This window comes from Papio anubis, chromosome 1 (genome assembly GCF_008728515.1).
Source record: "Papio anubis isolate 15944 chromosome 1, Panubis1.0, whole genome shotgun sequence".
Lineage (NCBI taxonomy): Eukaryota > Metazoa > Chordata > Mammalia > Primates > Cercopithecidae > Papio > Papio anubis.
Genome location: NC_044976.1, coordinates 154451069 through 154472245, shown reverse-complemented (window position 1 = coordinate 154472245; position 21177 = coordinate 154451069). Strand labels below are relative to the sequence as shown.

General features: G+C 39.0%; 1 long non-coding RNA gene across 1 annotated transcript in view; it reads left to right on the top strand.

Annotated features, from left to right (window-relative positions):
- Positions 1-2198: 2198 nt before the first annotated feature.
- The window catches only part of LOC103878162, a 51027-nt gene continuing 32048 nt past the window's right edge, over positions 2199-21177 (top strand). The window contains exons 1-2 of the long non-coding RNA XR_004178891.1: positions 2199-2550; positions 6821-6924. This is a non-coding gene — a long non-coding RNA (uncharacterized LOC103878162). The remainder of the gene's footprint in view (positions 2551-6820; positions 6925-21177) is intronic.

The window sequence follows — 21177 nt, the reverse complement described above, 5'->3', positions numbered from 1 at the left end:
TGGGGAAAAACTGAGAGCCTTCCCTGTAGGATCTGGAGATGACAAGGACTCCCACTTTAACCACTGTAATTCAACATAGTACTGGAAGTCCTAGCTAGAGCAATTAGACAAGAGAAAGACATAAAGGGCATCAAAATTGGGAAGGAAGACTCAAATTATAATGATTTGCAGATGATGTGATCTTATATTTGGAAAAATCTAAAGTCTCCACCAAAAATCTATTAGAACTGATAAATTCAGTAAAATTGCAGGATACAAAATTCACATACAAAAATCAGTAACATTTCCATATGCCAACAGTAAACAATCAAGCTGAGAAAGAAATAAAAAAGCAATTCCATTTACAATAGGCACAAATAAAATTAAATGCCTGGGAATTAACCTAAGAAGTGAAAGATCTTTACAATAAAAATTATAAAACACCAATAAAAAAATTGAAGAGGACATCAAAAAATGGAAACATATTCCATGCTCATGGACTAGAAGAATCAATATTTTTAAAAAGTTCATACTATCCAAAGCAATCAACAGATGCAGTGTAATTCCTATCAAAATACCAATGACATTCTTCATAGAAATAGAAAAAAACTATCCTAAAATTTATATGAAACCACAAAAGACCCAGAAGAGCCACAGCTATCCTAAGCAAAAAAAAAAAAAAAAAAAAAAAAATTAGGGGAATCATATTACCTGATTTCAAATTATACTACAGAGTGATAGTAACCCAAACAGCATGGTACTGGCATAAAAACAGACACATAGACCAACGGAACAGAAAAGAGAACCCAGAAACAAATCCACAGGCTTACAGTGAACTCATTTTCAACAAAGGTGCCAAGAACATACACTGGGGAAGACAGTTTTGTCAGTAAATGGTGGTGGAAAAACTGGATATCCATTTGCAGAAGAATGAAACTAGACCCCTATCTCTCACCATATACAATGATCAAATAGAAATGGATTAAAAACTTAAATCTGAGACCTCAAATTATTTCACTGCAAGCAAACATTAGAGAAAATCTTCAGGACATTGGTCTGGGCAAAAATTTCTTGAGTAATACCCAAAAAGAACAGGCAACCAAAGCAAAAATGGACAAATGAGATCACATTAAGTTAAAAACCTTCTGCACAGCAAAGAAAACAGACAAGCCACAGAATGGGAGAAAGTATTTGCAAACTACCCATCTGCCAAGGGATTAATAACTAGAATATATAAGAAGCTCAAACAACTCTACAGGAAAAAAATTTCATAATCTGATAAAAAGATGGGCAAAAAGGTTTGAATAGACATTTCTCAAAAGAAGATATACGAATGGTAAGCAGGCATATGAAAAGGTACTCAACATTACAGATCATCAGAAAAATGTGAATCAAAACTACAATGAGCTATCATCTCCAGTTAAAATGACTTTTATCCAAAAGACAGGCTGGTGAGGATGTAGAGAAAAGGGAATCCTAGTACACTGTGGGTGGGAATGCAGATTAGCACAACCACCATGGAGAATGCTTTGGAGGTTCCTCTAAAAATAGAGCTACCATACGATCCAGCAATCCCGCTGCTGGGTATATACCCCAAAGAAAGGAAATCAGTATATTGAAGAGATATCTGTACTCCCATATATGCTTTTTTGCAGCCCTGTTCACAATATCCAAGATTTGGAAAGAACCTAAGTGCCTATCAACAGATGAATGGATCTATTGAAATGAGGCACATATACACAATAAGTATTATTCAACTGTAAACAAGAATAAGATCCTATTATTTGCAACAACATGGATAGAACTGGAGGTCATTATATTAAGTGAAATAAGCCAGGCACAGAAAGTCAAACATCACATGTTCTCACTTCTTTGTGGGATTTAAAAACCAAAACAATTGAACTCATGCAGAGAGAGAGTATATCAGGATGATTACCAGAGGCTGGGAAGGGTATTGGGGGTGAGCTGGTGGGGGATGTGGGGATGGTTAATGGGTCCAAAAAAATAGAATGAATGAATGAATAAGACCTAGTATTTGATATCACTACAGAGTGACTATAGTCAATAATAATGTAATTAGACATTTAAAAAGAATGAAAAGAGTATAATTGGATTGTCACAAAAAGGATAAACGCTTGAGGGGATGGACACCCCATTCTCCATGATGCAATTATTACATATTGCATGCCTGTATCAAAACACTTCATGTACCCTATAAATAAATATACCTACTATGTACCCACAGAAATAAAATAATTCCAAAAATTTTTAAAAAGCAAGAAAAGTAAAAGCACTAGGTTTTAGTGGAAAGCACAGATTTGATTCAGATTACTGAACCGAATAAGTGGCTAAAACTTTACAGATAATAAGTGGCTGAACCACTTATTTGGGTACAGACAGGCCTGACAAAATTACTCAAACGATATTTGAGTGGGACATTCCTTATTGTTTTCCTGATTTACCTAAGTCACCTGATGCGTCACACTTGGTGCCATTCTGATCTGTTAAAAGAGGGAAATGTGGTGCCTGAAGCACTGAAAACATGCGGGAGATGGTGATAAGAAGGCTCAGGTAATGCGGCTCAGCCACTTATTATCTGTAAAGTTTTGGCCAAATGTACCTAAACTTTTTTGAAAAGCGGATTTAAAAAACCATAAGGCTGTCATAAGACTAAATGCAATTATTTATGGAAAGTGCTGAGAACATAGAGGTGCCTAATAGGTAAAAGAGTTGTCTAACGAATGCTCTAAATTCCTTGTTTTTTCTAACTAATAATCAATTATTGTCTTAGATTCTCTTTCTAAAGTTAAGTCAATTCATGACGAACTTATGTGCTTTCCTTTCTTTTTAGGGAGGTTGAAATTTAATCATACTGTAATAAATGTTACATCTTAATTTACTTAGTTACTTCTGGTAAATGAGAGCTAAGTGCTTTGGATTTTGAACTCCTGTAACAGTCTTTGCAGTTGAACTAGGTAGGCAGGTCATTTTCAGGTCTTTCCCAAAACTCATCTTCCTGTAGTAAAAATCAGCATATTATTATTATGATTCAAGTATTATTTCCCATGAAATATAATTATGCACATAAACAGCTTATCTTTCACTCCTTTTTTTCAAAGTCATAACACCAGGCTGAGTGTGCCTTTTGGCTGATTGAAAACCATGCAAGTATTCTTCAGGTCTGATGGAATCTTGCTGTCTGCATATGTTCCCACTGCATCCACATGCTCCTGCATGCTTTTCAGTGCTTCAGGCACCACGTTTCCCTCTTTTAACAGACCAGAATGGCACCAAAGTGTGACTCATTAGGTGACTTAGGTAAATCAGGAAAACCAAAAAGGAATGTCCTACTCAAATATTGTCTGAGCAATTTTGTCACGCCTGTTTGTATTCTTGAGGCTTTTTTTCCCCCGTATTTCTCTTGCCCCCTCAGGCTTTAAAACTTTTGGAAGGAAATGTAACTTCCTCATCACTTTTGGTTTTGTTTTTTAATTTCATCCTTCTGTTGGCAGTTCAAACTCATAACTGGAGCTACAGCTTGTCCTAAGTAGGCAGTGCTGCTCAGGATGGCTTTTCTCTTACGCTGTAATTTCCTGATTCGAGTGGATCTCACGTTCACACTTATCACACTCGAGGTTTGCTTTAAGGGTGACTGAGCCTGCCCACTCTGAACTAAAGTCCCTTTCTTCCATCCCTTATTGGTTTTGTCACTCAAAAATGAATTACTTACATTCCTAGATAACAATTTCTTTTAAGTACGGCTCTTATCTTGTAAGGAAAAGATTAGGGTTCTATTGCTAAATGCCTTCAGAATTCCACAAGTTTACTTACTCCTTGCATCAGAACCCCTGATGCTAAAATGGAAGTTTTGAGTGTCCTTTGACTCAGCTGATTCTGGGAACCCCTATTCCACCCTCTTCCCCTGAGCTCCTTCTTAATGCAGAGTTTGGTCTTGACCTGACTTTGCCCCAGGGTATAGCTGTTACTGACTATTACACAGCTGGACTCCAGTTTGGCAGAGGCCGCTGCTAGTTCTCTCTCTTTCCTTTAGTTGTTTCTAGGTGGAATCTGTGACCTTTGGGCTTCTGTCAGTGCAGGTCAACAGGTACCATGAGGCCTGCATCAGGGAGCAAACCACTCTCCCATCTCTGTATCTCATGCCTGTCCAGCCTACACCATGAGCAAGGCATGCCTAGTGCACAGGGCCTCAGGAAAGCCTGGGTAAAGTGCACAGTCAATGAAGGGAAGGTAGTTTAGATCAATCAATTACAAAGGCATTTATTCCATGTTAGGAATTTTAAAAGTATGGTCAAATTGTAGTAATTTATACCGATTTGTGGGAGGCATAATAAATGATTTTATTAATGTTACTTGCTTATTAACAAATTAATTATTTTATTAATGGTATAATATTGTTTATTAATTTCCATTTTATTTAAGGAAGGTTTAACTACAATTTTTTTAAGCTTTAATACTTTTAAGTATATGCTAATACCATTACTAGGGGATTTAAAAAAACTTGGTTTGTATATATTCCTGGGGATCTACTCTAGTAAACAGATAAAGATGAATTGTAAGCAACTTCGCTTCCTTACATAAGAATATAAATATAAAAGTGCTTAAAATTCCTTTACCTCTTAATGAGTTCATTAATGCCTGCTGTATTTTTGTTTAATAATTGGTTGTCACCTTTTACCATCCAGAAAGCAAAAATGAAATTGTTATTGTTGTCATAAATTCTGAGAAAACTAACTGGAACCTACACTTATAAGTTATGTGTGTAACAGTTCTCTGTAAACCATAAAACACTACATAAATACAATGTTTTATTTTTGCAGTTTGGTAATTTTCATTATTCAAGTACTTAAATTTTTTTCTTAAAATTGTTTTTTGTTTGTTTGTTTGTTTGTTTTGAGACGGAGTCTCACTCTGTCACCCATGCTGGAGTGCAGTGGCATGATCTTGGCTCACTGCAAGCTCCACCTCCAGGGTTCGCACCATTCTCCTGCCTCAGCCTCCTGAGTAGCTGGGACTACAGGCGCCCGCCACCAAACCCAGCTAATTTTTTTTGTATTTTTAGTAGAGACGGGATTTCACTGTGTTAGCCAGGATGGTCTTGGTCTCCTGACCTCGTGATCTGCCCGCCTTGACCTACCAAAGTGCTGGGATTACAGGCGTGAGTCACCGCAAATTGTTTTCTATAAATGCAGAACACAGGGTATTGTTGAGGTTGGTAGGAGGGGAAGTGCTTGCAGATTCTGAGTTTGTGCAGTTCTTGCAAGTTTTCACAGGGCAATGTCTCTTTATCACAAAACACTTCTCAAATAACTTCAGTTTAAAAAAAAAGTCTCCTCTGTTGCTGACTTTATGTCTAAAGGTCCTTCATGGCCCTCAAGTAACACAGGAAGCAAGTTGTAGAGAACACGGACCGTGTAGAGCAAAACCACACTGACTGTTTCTCACTAGCTGTGTGACTTTGGGCAAGTAGCTTTACCTCTCTGTGGTTCTGTTTTGTCATTTGTAAAATGAGGATAATAATAATGCCTATCTCATGTGCTTGTTGGGGGATTTTATATTTGTTAAATGGTTAAAACATTACCTGAAAAATTATAGTAAGCATTTATACATACATTTTTGTTTATTTGTTTATTTAGAGGCAGGGTCTCCCTAAGTTACCCACCCAGGCTAGAGTGCAGTGGTTGGATCTCAGCTCATTGCAACCTCTGCCTCCCAGGTTTAAGTGATTCTCATGCCTCAGCCTCCCAAGTAGCTGGGATTACAGGCAAGTGCCACCATACTGAGTAATTTTTGTATTTTTAGTAGAGACAATGTTTCACCATGTTGGCAAGGCTGGTCTTCAACTCCTGGCCTCAAGTGATCTACCTGCTTTGGCCTCCCAAAGTGCTAGGATTACAGGCTTGAGTCATTGCTTTGGCCTCCCAAAGTGCTAGGATTACAGGCTTGAGTCATTGCACCCGGCCTCTGTTTTTTAAATATTTTAAATTATTGAAAGAAACAGTTCTATAGAAGATGAGAAGTCGATTCTGCTTCCTCCAAATACTTACATACCCACTTTCCTTAATTCTCAGTCACGTGGTATTGTGAGGGGGGCATCCCCACTTTGTGAATTATGCCACGTTATTTTATTGGCAATGACATTGATTGGGAAGCATAAAAGTCTTCCAATAAATTCCTTTAGTTCTGTGCTGTTTTCTTTAATGAATCAGAAAAAAACACCCTCTTTCCCTCTCCCTCTCTCTCCGTCTCTTCCTCCCCTTCTCCCCTCTGCCCTCTGTCTCTCTCACTATCCAAGGTTGCAATTTGCTTCCCCAGATTACACACTGACACTATGAAAATATTAGTGAATTCCTCACTCAGCACTGTAGTGTAGTGTGAATGCAAGAAAGGATATGCTCTGACTGGAGCAGCTAAAATCTGCAGGTTTGCAGATTGTTCATCTCCAGCTTCTCAATGCAACGGGAATCCAAGCTCCCCAGCCAAAATAGTGCTGAGCAGCTAGCCACTACAGAGTGACTCAGAAGTGACTTTGAGGGAAGCGTTCCTCCCAGCCAGAGGCATTTGCCATGGGTCAGTGCTTGAGTCTGAGTGAGGTGGGTCATGGTTCAATTTCAAATATCCAAGAGATAGCACCATTACTCCCCAGTTTATATGTAGCCCAAAACCTTTCATGAGATAGTTGACCTATGGGGTTGACCCCCACTGTTGGTCAAATGACTGTTATGACAGAATAAGCAAAATATTTCTTAAAAGGTTATTTACATTATTTTACTCAGAACAATTCCAGGAGCTAAGTCATTATCGCTGCTTTTATTTTATGCAGGGGAAAACCGAGGCAAGAAGAGAAGTCCTGTTGTATAGAAAAAGAGAGCTCAGAATCTGTAATTAGATGCCCTGGATTCACACCTTGGCTCTGTGTCTTAAAAGGTACTGTGTGATTCAGCTTCTCCATGCCTCAGTTTCCTTATCTCTACAGCAAATATGCCCATACAGGGTTGCTGAAGGCTTACATGAAATAATGCATGTAATGTGCTTGACATGTAGGCTGACATCTAGCAAGTGTTCAGTAAATATCAGCTAGTAAATACCAACTACCACTCAGCTAGTGGTAATGCTGGTTGACGTGATGGGGTGGTGGTAGCAGCGGTATCAAGAGTAGTTGAGAAAGAAAAGGTAGAATTCAGCAAGATTTCTTATCCCTTTTATTATTTATCAGTGTCCAAATGTGTTTTCTCTGAGATTCACAGGATGCTAAGGTAATGTGTTTTGACTACAGCTCTGTACCTAAAACCATAAACATTAAATGCAAAGCTGTCTGTGGAGAAGAATCAGTATATCAGCCTTGAAACTGTCATCACCCAATATGACCCTGGCTATTGGATGTTTGGCTCCCAGAGTGTTTTTGCTCAGAGAACAAATCTTGAAGTCTGGATATGTCCAAGTGCAAGAGGATGAATAATATGCATTCAATGAATTTTATATATGATACCTCAAAATAAATGATAGGAAAATGGGATGGTTCATAAAATGGGAAAAGTAGTAATATCTCCTAAAGGATAGTCTCAGTTATTGGGTTTAATTTATTAGGTGTTTACAGGTACTGGCTCTTTCTAGCTTGAAGCATTGTGATAAATCTGTGGTGGTAGCAAAATTTATTGCGGTTGTTTTATAGGAGGTCAGCAGAGTCTTATTAACCAGTTGACCTGGCCCTTGGCCTCAGTATTTCTCTATTATCTGATGTGTTTTTCTGGTGAATAGTAGAACTGGATCCCCCTGCAGCTTAAGCTTCCTTTTTGCTTGTGCTGATACTGATTATTGCCTAAGAACAGATATGGATTCAGCTCTCAGGGAAATATTTTGCTAGGATCGAAAGTATTTTTCTGGAGTTTCCTGCCCATCCATTCCGGGGTCATTCCTCACCTTCTAATCCTCCTGTCACACGCCTTCCCGAAAGGCTTTGATTTCTCCTTCTCCTTCCCTTTCTCTTCTCTTTCCCTTCCCTTTCCCTTCCTTTCCTTTCCTTTTCCTCTTTCAGAAAGTCTCTGAAGGCTGTGACATAGTCATGGCAGACAAAACCCTCTTACACCATCTCCCAAGTCGCAGGGTCTCAACAGTGGCCCTAGAGTTACATAAACTGTCTCTACAGATTGAAAAACTGAAGCAAGAGAGAGACAAGGAGAAAACCGTTTAAATATACTATACCTCTGTTCCCAAGAAGATGGAGAAAAGATTTGCTTTTTTATACAATTCTTGAGAGAAAACCTCAGTTTATCAACTCCACTTAAATATCATTATTTATGGCAATAAATAACTTTGGCAAAACTTGCTAATATACATGTGACCTTAGACTGTGAAATTATTAATTTATATCAGTATAATTCAGCTGAAGATTTTACTTTTCTGAATTTGGCAGGCTAACTGAAATAAATAATTTCCTAATAAAATCAGTTTGTCCTAATTTTCATATGCGTGTCTATGTCATATAATGTCAGTGCTCTCTACAAGTTCACTCCCTAAAGTTTTTCTTTTCCATTTTATTATATCTTAGTGGTTGTGAAGGGTGATGAGTTACATAACAGTGTTTGTGTGATTCTTTCTCTTTCTAGACATCCATGCAGAGTTTAGTAAATCATATTCCTTAGTTCATAAGAGGCTATTATCCTTGGTCAAAGTAAAAGCCCTTCTCTGCTTTTTTCCCTTATCTCTTAACTGCCATTCCCCATTTTCCTCTCTCCACCCCCATACGTACCTACTCTAATGTGTGTGATACATGTTGTTTAGTGTGCACACAGATTGTTAATGTGTATGTGCTTTTCACCTTGCTTGCTCCCAAGTACTACATAGTATTCTAATACATGAATCCTCCATATCTTGTTATCCATTCCCCTTGTGATGAACACCTAGGTTGCCTCCAGTTTCCCTTTATTATAAAAGACTTTGTGATGAGTATACTTGTATATGTCTCTTTATAAAACTGCTTGAGGTTTTCTGTTGTATATATACCCTAGAAAGTAGATGCAGTATCAATTTATTTTGCTGTGTAGAAGAGTTATTTTGTCTCCATTCTCACACATATAGGATTACTTACCTTACTAATTTTTAATATTCTGATTTCTTATCATCATTTTAATATCTGTAAAATCTGTAGTGATGCCACTTTTCTCCTTTTCTCATTCCTAAGATTAATAATTTACATTTCTCTCTTTTTTCTTCCCACTCAGTCTATCTACAGGTTTTATAAATATTTTTTGATTTCTTAAAGAATTAGCTTTTTGTTTTATTGATTTGCTCTACTGTTTTTCTTTGCTATTTAATTGCTTTCTGCACGGATCTTTATTTCTTCTGATTACTTTGGGTTTAATTGGCTCTTGTTTCTAGTTTCTTAAGATGGAAACCAAGGTAATTGACTTAGGCCTTTGTTTCCTTTCCAATAAAGCACTTTACTGCCATAAATTTCTCTCTGAGAACTGCCATGTGGCATTTCGCAAACTTTAATATGTTGTACTTTCAATTTCATTCACTTCAAAATACATTCCAAATTCCTTTTCAATAAAAAATAGTTGTTTTATGTTATGGTATTTTGGTATCGTTTTGCAGCAATGCCAAACAAAACTTCCTTCTATTTTGCTTGCAATTTGACAAGCTAAGGTAGAGAAAGGACTGTAATGGTACCCAAATTATCAGCCCAGGGAGTCTTGCAGGGCTCATTATATGAGAAACAGGTTCAACTTACAAAGAACCGATCTAGGCTTTGACATATGAAATAGTTAACTTTTTATTGTTTTGTTGAGGTGAAAGTAAATGTGGCCTTTGTGGTAGAATGTAAGAAAAGTTGACAGAAATCTTCTAGGAAGAGATGAAGGCAGGGTAGCCACCTAATACATCCTTTCTAGGGACTGGGAGTCAGACACATGGGCATAGACCCAAACTCAGAACTTGAGTGAGGATAGAAAGGAGTGTTAGAGAGGCTTGTTTTCCTAATGCTGCTACAGATCCTCTGATGTTAGGGAGTTTCTCTCTTATATGAGTCAGGGAGGGGTTCCAAAGGTTAGAAGGAGGACTTACTCCGCAGTTGTAATAAATCAGACCAAACAAGGAAGCAGAAAACAAGACAGGTATCTGGGATTTTCCATGCAATGCCCCAGAAAACTGTTCAGAGTGGGGGCAATATGGCAAATGAGGGTATGTTTCAAAAGAACTTTTATAGTTGCCTTATTCCAGTTTCTCTGAAAGCCATTTGTATAATAGATATGTTGGGGTAAAAAATCCTTTTTCAGAAGAAGGTAGCAATGGATAGAGAAATTTTTTTTCAGGAAAAGTCAATCACAGAAGATGGGGACAGCAAGGGTCATACAAGGCTCATATACCTGCCAAGCCCTGGGGGAGGAAATGAATGAGGGACCTCACAGGATGCCTTCAGCAGCTGCACAGCATGTGATGTGGTCCTACCCTCCGTGTGCATTAGCTGGGAGGAACTAAGTTTGTTGTCATGGCAAACAATCCCCAAATCTCAGTGGCTTTAAAGATAAAGCTTTACTGGCCGGGCGCGGTGGCTCAGGCCTGTAATCCCAGCACTTCGGGAGGCCAAGGCAGGCAGATCACAAGGTCAGGAGATCGAGACCATCCTGGCTAACATGGTGAAACCCCGTCTCTACTAAAAATACAAAAAATTAGCTGGGTGTGGTGGTGGGCACTTGTAGTCCCAGCTGCTTGGTTGGCTGAGGCAGGAGAATGGCATGAGCCCCAGAGGCGGAGTTTGCAGTGAGCCAATATCACGCCACTGCACTCCAGCCCGGGTGACAGAGCCAGACTCCGTCTCAAAAAAAAAAAAAAAAAAAAAATAAATAAATAAATAAAAATAAATAAATAAATAAATAAAGCTTTATTTCCTGTTAACACTACATGTTATCTTGGGTTGCTGGGGAGCCAGGTTGGGATCTGCCCTGGGACCCACAGAGCCTCTGCTTCATGGGGAAGGAGTATGACAATCCCATGGCTCTTCATAACTTTACATTTTACTGCCAAAAGCAAATCACTTTAAGGGAGCTATAAAGGGAAGAGGGAAGAGCAACTCTATCACATGCCTGGAAGGAGAAGAAACAGAATCATTGAGGAACCACACTAATGACTAACACACCGCAACTACAGAGATTTCCAGCAAAACCTACATAATCACACCTGCTCATTACTTTTGGATTTCTTGTGATTAGCAATCAAGGACAGTTTCTCAGCTAATCAGCACAGGGAGAAGAGCCTGTTGTAACAGACAATAAAGGAACATATAAGACATAGATATAAGAACCTAGACAGGGGGAGTCAAAAGGATGTTAGGACAGGGAATACAGCTGAGAGGGCATGGCCAAGTTGATTTGTAATAGCAACAAACTTAAGACAACCCAAACATTTACCAATAGGGGACTGGTTTAAATGCGATGTGCTTGCAAACACTGGAATTTACTAACCCACCAAGTGTTCACAGAGAACCTACTCTGTGCCAGGCACTGAGCATAGTGCTGTGAACAACAAAAAGTCACTAAATGAAATGCAGTCATTAAAAAGAATGAGGTATATTTGCATGTACTGATGTGGGGAGATATCTAAAATGTATAAAATGAAAAATGCTTGTTTCAGAACAGCATGTATCATATGATCCCATTTGTGTAAGAAATTCTTACATATCAGGGGGAGGGGGGAGGGATTGCATTGGGAGTTATACCTGATGTAAATGATGAGTTGATGGGTGCTGACGAGTTGAAGGGTGCAGCACAGCAACATGGCACAAGTATACATATGTAACAAACCTGCACATTATGCACATGTACCCTAGAACTTAAAGTATAATAATAAAAAATAAATTTTAAAAAAAAGGAAAAAAAAAAGAAATTCTTACATATCTAAGTATACTATTTACATAATCTCATAGTGATTATCTCTGGGGTATGTATTTGAAGAATGGTTAGGAAGGCCAAGAATTTATTTGACACTTTATAATCTTGTGCTCTATTTGTAACCTGAGCATGTTTATACATATAACACAGATGATATATAATGTAATAATAGGAATTTTAATGTTTATCTTTGGAATAATAGAAAACAGTAGTATAATTTGAATAATTTTTTAAAAATAACAATGATATATTTGGCTGCTAAAGAAAGGAAGGACGGAGTATGCAGTAGCTGGAGCAGGACATTAGGTTAAGGGATAAGTTGACTACAATAGATAGGACAGTTGGGATGGGGAGACTGGGAGGCCAGAGTAACTAGTGTACATTTTTCCTGACAAAGCCATAGAGGATGAGATTTGGGGCTGAGTTGGGAGAAAATAACCTCAGATTGGATGATGAACATCTCGATTTTATAGGAGGGGGAAAAAGGAAAGAATGGGTATGGGGGCTCTCCGGCTATATAACAGGCATCCTTTATAATGGCTTCTGTTTCCCACTAAGCTAGAAATAAGAGCACTTCCTCAGAGAGAGGGAAAAAATAGGAAACTTTGCATTTCAAGAAAGGTAGACAAAGGTTGAAAATGTAGTAAATATGAAAACAACCTTACTAAATAAATTTAAAATTTTCAGAGAGTCAGAGTTGAGGACCCTGATGAAGTTGGTAACCACAAATTTATAGTGGTACCAATCTGCTTAATTTTTGGGGTATTTTTCTAGAGTCCTGCTAACATGAAACAGCAGATTCCTGATTCATTTAAGGCTGCGATTTTATTAGATAGGTACCATGAAGAGTCATAAGGGGCAAAGAAGTTTAAAATATTGATAAACGGCTAAAATGGTGCCTCATTGCCCCTCAGTTGGGAAGGGAAGAAAAGAAATGAAAAGAAGAGGGGTTGGTGGATGGTGATGTTGAAGAAAAAGTGTTTGATGGCAGGGGACTGTCAAGAAGGAACAAACTTGAAAGACAAAAGGGTGTGGTCACAGAGTGTGGTATATGAATATTTTATTCTTCAGCTGGAACAGCCCTGGGTAATGACAAAGTACAGGATGACCATTGGAGAGGTGCTAAGTGAGCGGGAGGATGTCATTGGAGATGTAGGGCTCAAGGAACTGAAAGGCCAGGCCCTGGCTGGGGTCATGTCCTGACCACATGTCTACTAGTTAGGAAGCCAGGTCAAGAAGCAGGAATGAAGACCCAGTGATGACAGCGAAGGGCAGGAATATTTGTCAAGGCATAATTCAGGTGTTCGTGAGTCCCCTGGCCATCCTTCTACTCTCTATCTCCATGAGTTCAATTGTTTTAATTTTTAGCTCCCAGAAATAAGTGAGAACATGAAACATTTGTCTTTCTGTGTCTGTCTTATTTCACTTAATATAGTGACCTTCAGTTCCATCCATGTTGCTGTGCAAATAACAGGATCTCATTCTTTGAAGAGACTGATTTCTTTTCTTTTGGGTATATGCCCAGTGGGGTGTTGCTGGATGGTATGGTAGCTCTATTTTTAGATTTCTGAGGAACCTCCAAGCTGTTCTTCAAGTGGTTGTGCTAATTTACATTCTCATCAACAGCATATGAGGGTTTCCTTTTCTCCACATCCGAGCCAGCATTTGTTATTGGCTGATTTTCAGATAAAAGCCATTTTAGTTGGGATGAGATGATATTTCATTGTGGTTTTGATTTGCATTTCTCTGATAATGATATTAAGCACTTTTTCATATACTGTTTGCCATTTGCAGGTCTTCTTTCAAGAAATGTCTATTTAGATCTTTTGCCCTTAAGTCAGATTATTTCATTTTTTCCTATAGAGTTGTTTGAGCTCCTTATAGATTCTGCTTACTAATCCCTTGTCAGATGGGTAATTTGCAAATATTTTCTCCCATTCTGTGGGTTGTCTCTTCACTTTATTGATTGTCTCCTCTGCTGTACAAAAGCTTTTTAATGTAATGTGATCCCATTTGTCCATTTTGCTTTGGTTGCCTGCACTTCTGGGGTATTACTCAAGAAATCTTTGCCCACTCCGATGTCCTGAAGTTTTTGGAGTGTTTTCTTCTAGTAGTTTAATAGTTTGAAGTCTTAGATTTAAGTTTTTAATCCATTTTGATTTGATTTTTTTAATATGGTGAGAGACAGGGGTCTAGTATTGTTCTTCTGCAAGTAGATATTGAGTTGCCCAGCACCATTTTTTAAGACTGGTTTTTCCCTAATGTATATTCTTGGCACCTTTATTAAAAGTGAGTTCACTGTAGATGTATAGATCTATTTCATAGTTCTCGATTCTATTCCATTGGTCTATGTGTCTGTTTTTATGCCACCACCATGCAGTTTTGGTTACTATAGCTCTACAGTATAATTTGAAGTCAGGTAATGTGATGCCTGCTGTTTTGTTCTTTTTGCTCAAGGTGGCTTTGACTCTTCTGGGTCCTTTGTGGTTCTATATAAACTTTATGATTTTTTTCTAATTCTGTTAAGAATGTCATTGGTATTTTGATAGAGATTGCATTGAATCTGTCAATTTCTTTGGGTAGTGTAGACATTTAAACAATATTGATTTTTCTAATCCATAAACATGGAATATCTTTCCAATTTTCGATGTCTTCTTCCATTTCTTTCATCAATGTTTTATAGTTTTCATTGTAGAGATCTTTTATTTCTTTGGTTCAGTTTAATTCCTAGGTATTTATTTGCAGCTATTGTAAATTCGATTACTTTCTTGATTTCTTTTTCAGAATGTTTGCTGTTGGCATATAAAAATGCTACTGATTTTTGTATGTTGATTTTGTATCCTACAACTTTACTGAATTTGTTTATCAGTTCTAATGGTTTTTTCAGTGGAGGCTTTAGATTTTACCAAATATAAGATCATATCATCTGCAAACAACAATAAGTTGACTCCTTCTTTTCCAGTTTGAATCCCTTTTATTTATTTCTCTTGTATGATTGCTCTGGCTGGGACTTCCAGTACTATGATGAATTACAGTAGTGAAAGTGGGTATCCTTCTCTTGTTTCAGATCTTAGAGGAAAGGCTTTCAGTTTTTCCCCTTTTAGTATGGTACTAGCTATGTGTCTGTCATATGTCAGCTTTCACTGCATTGGAGTATATTGTTTCTACACCCAGTTTTTTGAAGGTTTTTATCAAGAAGTGATGTTGAATTTTATGAGCATTATTTGAAATGTTCATATGGTTTTTATTCTTAGTTCTGTTGATATGATGTATCACATTGATTGATTTCCATATGTTGACCCATTCTTGCATCCCTGAATAAATTTCAGTGGTCATGATGAATATACTTTTTAATGTGTTGTTGGACTCAGTTTGCTTATATTTTGTTGAGGATTTTTGCATCAATGTTTAGCAGAGATATTGGCCTGTAGTTTTCTTTTTCTGGTGTATCCTTATCTGGTTTTGGAATCAGGGTAATACTGGACTCAGAGAATAAGTGTAGAAGTATTGCCTTCTCCTTTATTTTTTGGAATGGTTTGAAAGTAGAATTAGTATTAGCTCTTTGTATTAGTCCATTCTCACGCTGTTAATAAAGACATATCTGAGACTGGGTAATTTATAAAGGAAAGAGGTTTAATTGACTCACAGTTCAGAATAGCCAGGAAGGCCTCAAGAAACTTACAATTATGGCAGAAGGGGAAGCAAACATGTCCTTCTTAACATGGTGGCAGGAAGGAGAAGTGCTGAGCAAAGGGCTAAAAGCCCCTTATAAAACTATCATATCTCATAAGAACTCACTTACTATCATGAGGACAACATGGAGGAGCTGCCCCCATGTTTAAATTACCTCCCACTGGGTCCCTCCCACTACATGTGAAAATTATAGAACTACAGTTCAAGAGGGGATTTGGGTGGGTACACAGCCAAACCATATTATTCTGCCTCTGTCCCCTCCCAAGTCTCATGTCCTCACATTTCAAAACACAATCATGCTTTTCCAACAGTCCCCCAAAGTCTTAGCTCATTCCATCATTAACCCAAAAGTCCAAGTCCAAAGTCTCATCTGAGACAATGCAAGTCTCTTTCAACTATGAGCCTGTAAAATTGAAAGCAAGCTAGTTACTTCCTTGATACAATGGGGTACAGGCATTGGATAAATAAATCCATTTCAAATAGAAGAAATTGGCCAAAACCAAGGGGTTATAGGCCCCATGCAAGTCTGAAATCTAATAGGGCAGTCATTAAACCTTCAAGTTCCAAAATGACCTCCTTTAACTCTATATCTCACATTCAGGTTGCGCTGAAGCAAGAGATGTGCTCCCATGGCCTTGGGCAGCTCTGCCCCTGTGGCTTTGTAGGGTATAGCCCCCCTCCTGGTTGCTTTCACAGGCTGGTGCTGAGTGCCTGTGACTTTTCCAGGCACATGACACAATCTGTCAGTGGATCTACTATTCTGGGGTCTGGAGAACAATGGCCCTCTTCTCACAGCTCTACTATGCAGTGCCCCAGTGGGGACTCTGTGTGGGGCTCCAACCACACATTTCCCTTCCACAGTGCCCTAGTAGAGGTTTTCCATGAGTGCTTTGCCCCTGTAGCAAACTTCTGCCTGGACATCCAGGTAGGCGTTTCCATACATCCTCTGAAATCTAGGTGAAGGTTCCCAAACCTCAATTCTTGACTTCTGTGCACCCACAGTCTCAATAACCACGTGGAATTTGCCAAGGCTTGGGGCTTGCACCCTCTGAAATAATGGCCCAAGCTGCACATTGGCCCCTTTCAGCCACAACTGGAGCTGAAGAAGTTTGGATGGAGTTCACCATGTCCCAAGGCTGCACAGATCAGAGGGGCTCTGCGCCCAGCCCAGAAAACCATTTTTCCCTCTCTGTGAAGGTCTCTGACATGCCCTGGAGACATTTCTACCATTGTCTTGGTGGTTAATGTTTGGATTCTCATTACTTAAGCAAATGTCTGCAGCAGGCTTGAATATCTCCCCAGAAAATGTTTTGTTTTTGCTTTTGTTTTTGTTTTCCTATTGCATTGTCAGGCTGCAAATTTTCCAAACTTTTATGCTGTACTTCCTCTTGAATGCCTTGCTGCTTAGAAATTTCTTCTGTCAGATACGCTAAATCATCACTCTCAAGTTCAAAGTTCCACAGATACTTAGGGCAGTGGCAAAATGCTGCCAGTCTGTTTGCTAACACAAAACAAGAGTCACCTTTGCTCCAGTTCCCAACAAGTTCTTCATCTCCATCTGAGACTACCTCAGCCTAGACTTCATTGTCCATAACACTATCAGCATTTTGGGCAAAGGCATTCAACAAGTCTCTAGGAAGTTCCAAACTTTCCCACATCTTCCTGTCTTCTGACCCCTCCAAGCCTCTTGGAAGTTCCGAGCTTTCCCACATTTTCCTGTCTTTTTTCTGAGCCTTCCAAATTGTACCAACATCTGCCTGTTACACAGTTCCAAAGTTGCTTCCACATTTTTGAGTATCTTTATAGGAGAGAGACCCACTATCTGTGGTACCAATTTACTGTATTAGTTCATTCTCACACTGTTAATAAAGACATATCCGAGAATGGGTAATTTATAAAGAAAAGAGTTTTAATTGACTCACAGTTTAGCATGGGTGGGGAGGCCTCAGGAAACTTACAATCATGGCAGAAGGGGATGCAAATACACCCTTCTTTACGTGGCAGCAGGAAAGAGAACTGCTGAGCAAAGAGGGGAAATCCCCTTATAAAACCATCAGATCTTGTGAGAACTCACAATCATGAGAACAGCATGGGGGAACTGCCCCTATCATTAAATTACCTCTTGCTGTGTCCCTCCCATGACATGTGGGGATTATGGGAACTACTATTGAAGATGAGATTTGAGTGGGGGTGGGGACACTTATTGTTATAAACTTTCCTCTTAATACCACTTTTGCTGCATTCTATGTTTTTGTCTTGCAATCTATTTTGTCTGATATGAGTATAGCTACTGTTGCTCTTTTTTGGTTTCCGTCAACATAGAACATCTTTTTCCATGCCCTTATTTTCAGTCTATATGTGTCTTTTTAGGTAAAATGGATTTCTTGTATGCAACAGATCGTTGAATCCTGTTTTTTTCATCCATTCTGATGCTCTATGTCTTTTTACTGGAGAGTTTAGTCCATTTACATTCAATGGTACTATTGATAAGTAAGGACTTACTTCTGCCTTTTTAAAAATTTGTTTTCTGGTTGTTTTGTGGACTTCTCTTTCTTTTTTCCTTCTTTTCTGTCTTCCTTTTAGTGAAGGTGATTTTCTCTGGTGGTATGATTTAATCTCCTGCTTTTTTGGTGCATACGTTTTATTTTTTTATTATAGGTTGCCATGAGGCTTGCAAATACTATCTTATATCCCATTATGTTAAGTTGATAACATCTTAACACTGTTTGCATAAATTAACAAGCAAAAAGAAAACTAATAGAAACTCTATTTTTTTACTTTGTGCCCTGCTTTTTAACTTTGTATTGTTTCTATTTATATCTTATTGTACTATGTATTGAAAAGTTGTAGTTATTATTTTTTATTGGTTCATCTTTTAGTCTTTCTACTTAAGATAAGACTTGTTTACATACCACAGTTACAGTGTTATCATACTGTGTTTTTCTGTGTACTTACTACTACTAGTGAGTTTTGTGCTTTCAGATGATTTCTTACTATTCATAATGTCCCTTTCTTTCTGGATGAAGTGTTCCCTCTAGGATTTCTTAAAGGACAGGCCTGGTGTTGATAAAATCCCTCAGCTTTTGTTTCTCTGGGAAAGTCTTTACATCTCTTCATGTTTGAAGGATATTTTTGCCAGATATACTATTCTAGGGTAAAAGTTGTTTTCCTTCAGCACTTTAGATATGTCATACCACTCTCTTCTGGCCTGTAAGATTTTCACTGAAAAGTCTGCTGCCAGACATATTGGAGCTCCATTGCATATCATTTGTTTCTTTTCTCTTGCAGCTTTTAGGTTGCTTTCTTTATCCTTGACCTTTGGGAGTTTGATTATTAAATGCCTTCAGATAGTCTTCTTGATGCCTTGAGATAGTCTTCTTTGAGTTAAATCTGCTTGGTGTTCTATAACTTTCCTGTACTTTGATATTAGTATGTTTCTCTAGGCTTGAAAACTTCTCTATTCTTATCCCTTTGAATAAATGTCCCACCCTTATCTCTTTCTACCTCTTAAAGCCACTAGCTCTCAGATTTGCCCTTTTGAAGCTATTTTCTAGATCTTGTAGGTGTGCTTTGTTTTTTTCTTTTTTTATTCTTCTCTGACTGTGTATTTTCACGTAGGCTGTCCACAAGCTCACTAATTCTTTCTTCTGCTTGATCTATTCTTCCATTAAAAGATTCTGATGCATTCTTCATTGTCAATTGCATTTTTCAACTCCAGATTTTCTTCCTAATTCTTTTTAATTGTTTTAATATCTTGGTTAAATTTATCTGACAGAATTCTGAATTCCTTCTTTGTGTTATCTGTAATTTCTTTGGGATTCCTCAAAACAGGTATTTTGAAAACTTTTTCTGAAAGGTCACATATCTCTGTTTCTCCAGAATCAGTCCCCAGTGCCTTACTTAGTTCATTTTGTAAAACCTTGTTTTTCTGGATGGTCTGGATGCTTGTGGATGTTTGTCAATTTCTGGGAATTTAAGAGTTAGGTTTTTATTGAAGTCTTTGCATTCTGGACTTGTTTGTGCCTGTCCTTGGGAAGGTTTTCCAGATATTCAAAAGGACTTGGGTGGTGTAATCTAAGCCATGTCTGCATTAGGGGTGACCCCAAATCCATTAATGCTATAGTTATTGCAGACTCAAAGGTACCACCTTGGTGGTCTTGGATAAGATCTGGAAGAGTCTGTGCATTATCTCTTTTCTTATTTTCTCCCAAACGAACAGGGCCTCTCTCTTTCCATGCTGAGCTGTCTGGAGCTGGGGTTGGGGTGACACAAGCACCTCTGTGGCCACCATCACTACTGTGCTGGGTCCGGCCTGAAGCCATCACAGCACTAAGTCTTGCCCAAGGCTCACTGTAATGACTACCTTTCTACTATCTATGTTTGGTGAAGGCTCTAGGGCTCTACAATCAGCAGGTGATGAATCCAGCCAGGCTTGTGTTCTTCTCTTCAGGGAAGCAAGTTTTCCATGCCCTTGGTAGGTATAGAGATGGCATTTGGGAATCAGGGATTGGAGTTGAAAACGTTAGGAACCTACTTGGTATTCTATTGTCCTGCAGCTGAGCTGGCAGTCAAACCACAAGACATAGTCTTTCCCATTCTTCCCTCCCTTTTCTATAGGCAAAGGAGCTTCATTCCATGGCCACCACTACCACAGGCCCACAGTGAGTCCTGCCAGGCTACCACAAATGTTCACCAAAGGCGCAAGGGCTCTTCAGTTAGCTTGTGGTGAATGCCGCCAGGCCTGGGACTCACTCGTCAGGGAAGTGGGCTCCCCTTTGGTCCAGGAAATGTCCAGAAATGCCATCAAAGAGCCAAGGCCTGGAAATAGGGACCCCCAAGAGCCTGTTTGTTGGTTTACCCCCTCTGGTTGAGCTGATATGTAATACACAAGACAAAGTCCCCTTTACTTTTCCTTCTGCTTTTCTCCAGCAGAAGGAGTGTCTCCTTAGCCACAACAGCTGGGAATGTGCTGGGTCTCTCTTGAAACCAGCATGTCTCAGAGTCTTACCCAAGGCCCCGAGTGTACTACCTGGGTCTCACTACTGGTTATTCAGGGCCCAAGGCTCTTTAGTCAGCAGGTGAGGAATCCTGCTAGAACTAGGTCCTTCCCTTCAAGGTAGCAGTTTCCCTTCTGACCCAGGGTATGTATGTCTAGAAATGTCATCCAGGAGCTAGAGCCTCTAGTGGGGGCTTCACAATTCTGACTGGTACCCTATCTTACTGTGTTTGAGCTGGTATCCAAGATGCAAGACAAAGTCGTTATTACTCTTTCCCTTCCTCTCCTCAAGCAAAAGCAAGAGGTCTCTTTTGGAGCCACGAGCTGTGCTGTCTGAGGTTTGGGGAGGGGTGGCACGAGCCCTGGCTGCCCTGGCTAATGTCTCAGTAGGTCACATGCCCCCCAATTCCACTGGCTCTGAGCCCAGCTCAGAACTAGGACTTGCCTTGGAGTTGCAGTCCTTGTGGCCCAGACTGCATTTCAAGTTTATTTAGGCCTCAAACCATTTTAGCCTGTGGTGGCAAAGCTTACTGGAACTCAAGTTCCAACTACTGGAATGGGCGATTCCCATCTGGTGAGGGCTCCTCAAACTGCTTCCTCTAT